Consider the following 7,467-nt stretch of genomic DNA (forward strand, 5'->3'; position numbering starts at 1 on the left):
TGCCTGAAACCCTAGCTAGCCCGGCCATCTTCATCACCGCCGTTAGGAACCTCCCCAAGCTCCGCCGTGGACTCCATCGTCACCGCCGTACTCCACTTACTCTACCGGCGCGAGGAATTGAGCCGAAGCGTCCCGAGGCGACCTCACCGAGCTCGTCTTCCCCGCAGACGGTCGAGCACCGTCGTGACCATCGCCTCTCCGTCCGACCACCTCTGCACCAACGGAGCCCACCATCGTGCTCCTGGTAAGCTGGGGGTCCTCCTGAGCTTCCTATTGCATCCAATCGACGATCGTAGCCTCCTAGCCTCGTATGCTGGAATCCGCCGCCACGGTACCTCGCCGGCGAGCTCGCTCCAGCGACCTTTTCGGGGAGGCGCCGCTATCTTCTGGCTCAGCGTGATGCCCTGAATCGAGCCAGCACACACGCGCGCCCGCGGGGGAAGCCTATCGCCGGCGACCATCGCCAGTTGCCGCCGGTCAGTAGCCCGTGCCACGCCAGCGATTTTGACTTTAGTCAATACCGTGTGGCAGCTGACGTGGAGCGTTGGCCCACTCGTCAGTGGCTCTGGGTGAAACTAACCCGGGTACACTTAGTTATTTTCTCGTTTTATTTCAATTTCATTAATTACTGAAACTTTAAATGAATATAGAAAAATCATATTAACTCAGAAAAATAAAAATAAGATATCAAAATTCTTATAAAAGTAAATTCTATCCAATAAAAATATAAAATAAAATTTTAATTTTTAATAAAAATTCAATTATTTACTACTTGTTATTTAAGCCTTTAATTTTAATTCTAAATTCAATTAAAATTCAATAATTGTTAAAAAAATTCCAAAATTAAATAAAAACCAGTAAATAAATAAAGAAAACATTAAAACTAATTTTCTTTATTTGTTATTTTGTTAAATCATTATTAGAGAGATTTAAACTCTGATTAATAATTACCCTAATTATTAATTGTTTAAAAATAATAAATTCCATATTTAATATTATTTTGAAGCTATTAATAACTTCAAATTTAAAACAAAGTTATTAATCATAGAACTATATGGTAAATAGTAAACCCTAGTTCTATATGGGAGAAAAATAGAAACCTATCATTTCATGAGAAACCCTAAAAACCTAACTCCATTAGGAACCCTAACTCCAATATTACATGTGAACCCTAAATTGCTTCTAACCTAAGCCCTAGGTTAGAACATGTGATCATGATACTTTCCTTTTCAAAACATAGCCATGATTAGCAACTAAAGACATACCTATGTCCACATAAAATAATAGAGGCCATCTTTAATACGTTGGTATTACAGGTGTTCATGCTTAGCTGATCAAATAGGACCAACCCTAGATCCTATCTTCTGAAACCAAGCTTAGTTATCCATGCTTAGCATCACACCAATGTGATGAACCTTAGGAACAACCATGCCAAATCTTGAGCATTACATAACCATATTCCACTAAACCCTATTAGTGTTGGATACTTATCCACCATCCTATTTAGGAGCCAATTATTCCTTACTTAATAGAACCAAAAGTAAAACCTAAACCACCTCAACCCTAATTGATATACTTCTTATTACTTAAGAAGTATGTTCTTCAAAAGTTATTCTTTTGAAGAAAATAAGGAATCATCATCAACCCTGCTTATAAGGACCTATAAACCCTAGCTAGCTATCACCAACAAGATGAACTAATCTTGATAGCAACCTTGTATGAATAATTGCTTAGAATGCCTAGGCTTAACTCAACCTTACCAGCCCTAGGTGTTGATGAATCCAACTAGGTTGTGATCCATCTACTACTTACTCCAGAAACCAATTAGAACCATAGAAAACCATAGAACCCCACAAACCTAATTATTATACATGTTCTTTATTAAAGAAAGTGTTCTTCAAAAGTTATTCTTTTAAAGTATATAACAAGTAATCATCAACCATGCACTATAGGACTTAAAATTGACAACTGCTCTTTACTTATTATACAACTACTATTCCTTGATGTGTATGATTGTCACTATGCATTTTACCAATTGCTTATGATTCTAAAACAACACAAACCTGAATAAGAACCTTGATTGTGAATCACTCTAAAAGTGCAACACACCCTGAACTAATCATTACCACTCACTATTCCTAAATCATCGGGGTTAAGTCACGCTTACAGCGATTGCATCTCATACTTATGCATTATTGCATCCTTGCCAATCTTGTAAACATCATCCTTACCGGACGATGATGCTATTTCAGAATTTGGAGTTATTGCGTATCGAAGACCTTGTCTGCATAATCTTGCAGTCAAGAAAGGCAAGTTCATCGCTTGCTCATGTCATTTGAGTATTTTTACCTAATTACTTGCAAAATACTAAGTTTATCACTATTGCATAAAAAGCAAAACCACTATTTTCATAACTATGAATATGACTAAGTGGTGGGCAATGGAACCATGGATTGTGTTGATATGGTGGAGGTTCCATTGCAAGGGTTTATATCCATCTAGGATTAAACAACAAATGTCGTCCAGTGATTCTTGTGCCGTAATACCCGTGTTAACCATAAGATCCGGAGTGGGACGGAGTAGTCAAAAGTGTTTCCACCTCTCGATCATCAACGGATGCGCTTACCGTAGCAGTTGTATCTTGCGAGAACAACCGGAGGGTGGGGATCCCATTCTAATTCCCCACGGTAATGCGGCCTATGAGGGGTTGCAACGACCGGCGAAGGACCATGGTTGCGACCTGGTAATAGTCGAGGTCGGAAGGTATCCTTTGGATACGCTGACCGGCGAGGACCCAAGGTCGGAATTGCAACAAAGGGTGGGTGTTCGAGGTAGCGGAGGAACATGATTGGCTAGACCTTATACCGGGCCTCACACCGAAGGAAGTGTGAACGGAAAGCTGCTCGGTTGGCACCAAGGTTAAGATCTCTTATGGATAAAGCAACACACCTCTCGCAGAGTGTAACGAATCGTGACCAGTCACTCCTTGTTCCGGGTTTTGGAACTGCGAACGCCGCCGGAAAGGAACTCCATGAAGTTCTAGTAAACCGGTGAAGGCCGACGGACATAGTTCTTCCGAATAAAAGCAACCTTTTGAAGAAATGATTATGAAAACTCGCATTGGTATTAGACTTTCTGGTCTAATACCGTAGCTAGTGCATTAAACACCTCTTTCCTATAATAAACTTGTTGAGTACGCTCGTACTCATCCCACTCTTAAATCCCCTGCTTAGATATGGAGGCATCGAAGGAGGATCTACAGTGCAACTCGAAGGCCGAGGAGTCAACAACTAATTCAAGAGACAGAACCCTGTCAGAGGAGTCAGATACCACATCCAACCAAGAGAAACCTAGATTAGCAATAGAAAGGAACTAGCTTCCTGTAGCGACCCAGGAATATCCCTATTAGATTTTTGTTTGTTCTTTTTTTCTTTTATGCATCATCATGGCATATGCATCATATCATCCATGTTTTGATAAAATAAAACTATTTTATAGATCCTAAATATCCTTATTTTTCCCTCTCTTATGTTTCTATATAAAACCCTCCCTCGACCTTTTCTTATTTACGAAAACCCCAAACTAAATATTTATGAGTTTTGGAAAATTGTTTTAATTTAGCAATAAAATTCTTGAAAATATTTGCAGCTTTACCTCCCTTATCTTTCATGTTTGCCTCCTATCTTGAACTCTTTCCTTATCCATTTCTTCATATCTTTATCCTTTCCTTTTATTCCTGCTAGTTGGCAACATCTTTGAAAAATTTGTTGGGCACAATACATTCTGGCCAAAAGCTCCTCGTTGGTCTCTTTTTCCAGCCAATGTCACTCCTGGCCGTCCCGTTCTTTTCTTTGAGCCCAACGCTATCTCGTGGCATGAAGCCCAAATCCTGCTAGTCTAATTCCTGTATCAGCCCACGTCCTCTCCACGCCAAGTCTCCAGATCCACCTGCTCCCTTTCTTTCCTCCTCTCCACGCCAACAATCAAAGACCACCATCAGCGAATCCAGTTTCAGACACCGAGAAAACCATCTCCAACCTCTCGCCGTCGATCCGCCAACTCCGGCCACCCCCTGATGAGCTGAGAGCACCACCGGAACCGCCTCGACGTCCTCTGTATCCTCGTTCAAGTAATCAAGCAGGGGGGCGCCCCAATCGCCGCCAACGACCTTGCATTCTTCTTCTACGCCGGCAGAAACTCGACGTTTCCGGCCGCCTCGGTCCACCTCCGGTACCCCGACGTGTTCTGTAGCTTCCTGGTGAGGTCCTCGTCCTTTACTCTTTTCCCCCGTTGCATCTGACCATGTTTTTGCATCGCCTAAATCTGACGAAAATGGACGGCTTTTCTTTTTCCGTCCGAGGTCGCCACCATGTCCGCTGTCTACGTCTTCGGCCATGTCCGCGCACACGCCAAGGACTCCAAGCACGTATGCTCCCTCTCCTGGCCTCCTCCTGGGTGAGCATCGCTTCCCCTCTACCCCTTCCCCTGTTTTTCCCGTCTCAGTAGCCTCGCCACCGTCAACGTCTCGGAGCAAGTCGTCATGGACGAGCCTGTCCTCATCAGGTTGCCCGTTTTGCTGCTGTCCTGTAGCTCGGTCCCTTGCATCATTCCACATTGCTTTCCCCAGCACTTTGTGATCACTCGCGCACCACGCAGACATAGCAGCTCCGTCGGATCTTGGTCGCCGTCGGCTGATTTCGCCACAGACACGCACAGGCAGTTGACAGTTTCAGTTTCGACAGTAATGCGTGTCTCTGTCAGATTCTTTTCCCAATAGCTAGGACGTTGCTCTTCCATCCTGCAGATCCGCCTGCTAGCCTGCTTGTCTAGCTAGGTACCACATGAACCGATCAAGCCAGCATGTGTGTTTGCCGTTTTGGCTAGCTAGCTATGCATAGCATCGTTCACTACAGCACCTTGTCTCCATGTTTAACTAGCTCGCGGCATAAATCGACCCATCTGCCTGTGTGCCTGCTTAGCTGCTAACTATCCATCCAGTGCATGTCTGTTCTTTGGCGAGTGTGTGTTTTCACTTCAGCTTCGTCAGACAAGTCACAACACCTCCTAGATACATCTCAAAAATCATCTGAACCAGCAGTATCACATCTGCCTGCCCGCTTCTTTCTTTTATTTTGTTATATATAAATCTGTTTGTACTTTCTGAATACAAATTCAAATGAAATGTTTTATATATATAAATTGATTTGAAAATTATGAGGAATATAAATATGTCATCCATATGTATGTTTGCATATGTCATCGTGTCGAACCGTTATAGTTTTGCATATACACCTAATAGTAATATACGGAGTATTTGGAATTACCGAATACGGGTTTCCCGCTCCGTTTAATTTTGAAATAGCGAACCCTTGCCATGCTTGCCATACTAACCAACATTTAAATCTTGTCGGTAGAAATGCAACTCTAACCTTAATTTGTTTGCCCGGGTTTATGATCCCGCTTAATATGAATAAGTTGCATCGCATCATGTTTGCCATGCCATGCATACCATCTTCATCATGCCGGTTCTTTATCCGTAGTAGTAAGATTTGCATACGTTATGTGTTCCAGCATTTGCTTCTTCCCGGATAGGATCGCGAAGTGGTGCGGTGAGATACGACAAGTTCTTCGGATGTCCCTCGGCAAGCTTTAACAGGCAAGCATTTTCCCTTATACTTCGCCTCGTGCAAGTCGCTCACCTATTTTATTTTGCCTTCTCCCTCATGCTATCCTTAAGTTGCGCTCTTGTCACGTGTCCCTTCCACTTATTACCTCAAGCGACCCATATTGCCACCACCAACCACCAACCTCCTACAGCTGTTGTTTGGTTATCGGGTCTGCCTTGCGAGTCGTAGCGCATGCTAGTGCTGTTATATCTCGTTACCGTTACCGCTATGTTATCGGTTATCTGTTGGGAATCATGTCACATGCTACATGGTTATATCTGTTGAGGGAATCATGGTTACTTGTTAATAGTTGTTAGCGGAGGCATCGGTGGGTCGACTGATCGTTTTGTGACGGCTCACTTGTGTTTCCTAAATATCTTAGGACCCCGAGTTCTTGTTATCCGTTCCGAGACCGAGCGCTCTAACCACACGTGGGTATGTTTCGGGTCTCCCCTCGACCACCGCCGAAATCTACGAGCTTTGTCCAAGTGGCCACAACTAGTTCGTACTCGTTTTTACCATTTGTTGTTGCGTGCATGCCGGCTTGTTACTTATTTACTTTGGGAAGCCCCCGGGTGCCTTGTATCCCTTGTTTCCGGTATGCACGTATAGGTTCGCGGCTCGCGCGTTTATCGCATGCTCGAAGCGGGTCATTCGCCCCGATGTGTGTTTTGACCCTCGAAGCCGTTCTCGCAAACGGCTAGGTCCGTCTCGGAGATTCGTGCGGACTTCGATTCGGGTTCAACTTAGTTAGGTGGCTTCCTGGACATTGTTGTCGTGAAGGAGAGTGCGGGTCGTGACACTCCACCTTTTTGCCATTGCCTTTGGAGTTGATCGTGCGTGTGGGCACATTTGGGCACCCCTGCAGGGTTAAATCTTATCGATAAGCCGTGTCCGCGGTTATGGACGACTTGGAGCTGTATGACTCGACCATAGACAATTTGCACCTGTTGTTTCATTAATAATAATTTGCGTAGTAAGTTAGCACAACCTCAATAATAACTGGTTAAAACTTGACAACCGTGTGAGTGCCTTTGTAAGTACTTCTTGGCGAAGGGGGAACGTATCGGCTGTGTTATGTTTGCAGAGTATAGATCTGTTAGTTTATGCGCTCTCTCACCTTCTCTGATAGACGACTATTGTAGAGTGTCTCTATAGGTTTTTAGTGCTTGCGCGCTGCCGCTTAACCCCACCATATTGCCTATGACGTTCCTCTTGCGTCGTCTAAGTCCCCTGCGTGCCTCAAGTACAAAGGACGACTAGTTGACGAATGCTTATACGTCTTGAAGTCTTGTTAAGTACGAACCCGTACTTATTGCTGCTTCTACGGGACATAACCGGGCAGGTATGAAGATATGCTCGATGAAGACGACGTTAGCAAGGTTACCCTTCCGGCTTGGCCCGGACGGGGTTATGGACGCCATTGGTTATCTTCAGGACTCTTAGTCCAATTTGTATCTTGTCCGTACTCGGACATATTTGATCTTCTATATGATTTCGATCTTTGTATGTATCTATTTGTATCTTGACTCGTTCGAGTTGTTGTTGTAATATATATGTTTCTTGTGGGCTCTATTGTAATCCTGTTGTAATGTTACCTCTCGTGATTGATTCCACCCGCATCGCGTGCATGCTTCGGCGTGTACGAGGCGCTTGGTGGTGCGTCTCCTAAAATCGATATCGTGCGGATTTCGGCGGATTCGCTGGGATCCTCATGGTACCGGTTTTGGGGCTTCACAAGTTGGTATCAGAGCATCAGGTTGTCGATACCCCACTAGTCCAGCCTTTAGGATAACCTTGC

This window comes from Lolium rigidum, chromosome 3, assembly GCF_022539505.1.
Source record: "Lolium rigidum isolate FL_2022 chromosome 3, APGP_CSIRO_Lrig_0.1, whole genome shotgun sequence".
NCBI classification, from domain to species: Eukaryota; Viridiplantae; Streptophyta; class Magnoliopsida; order Poales; family Poaceae; genus Lolium; species Lolium rigidum.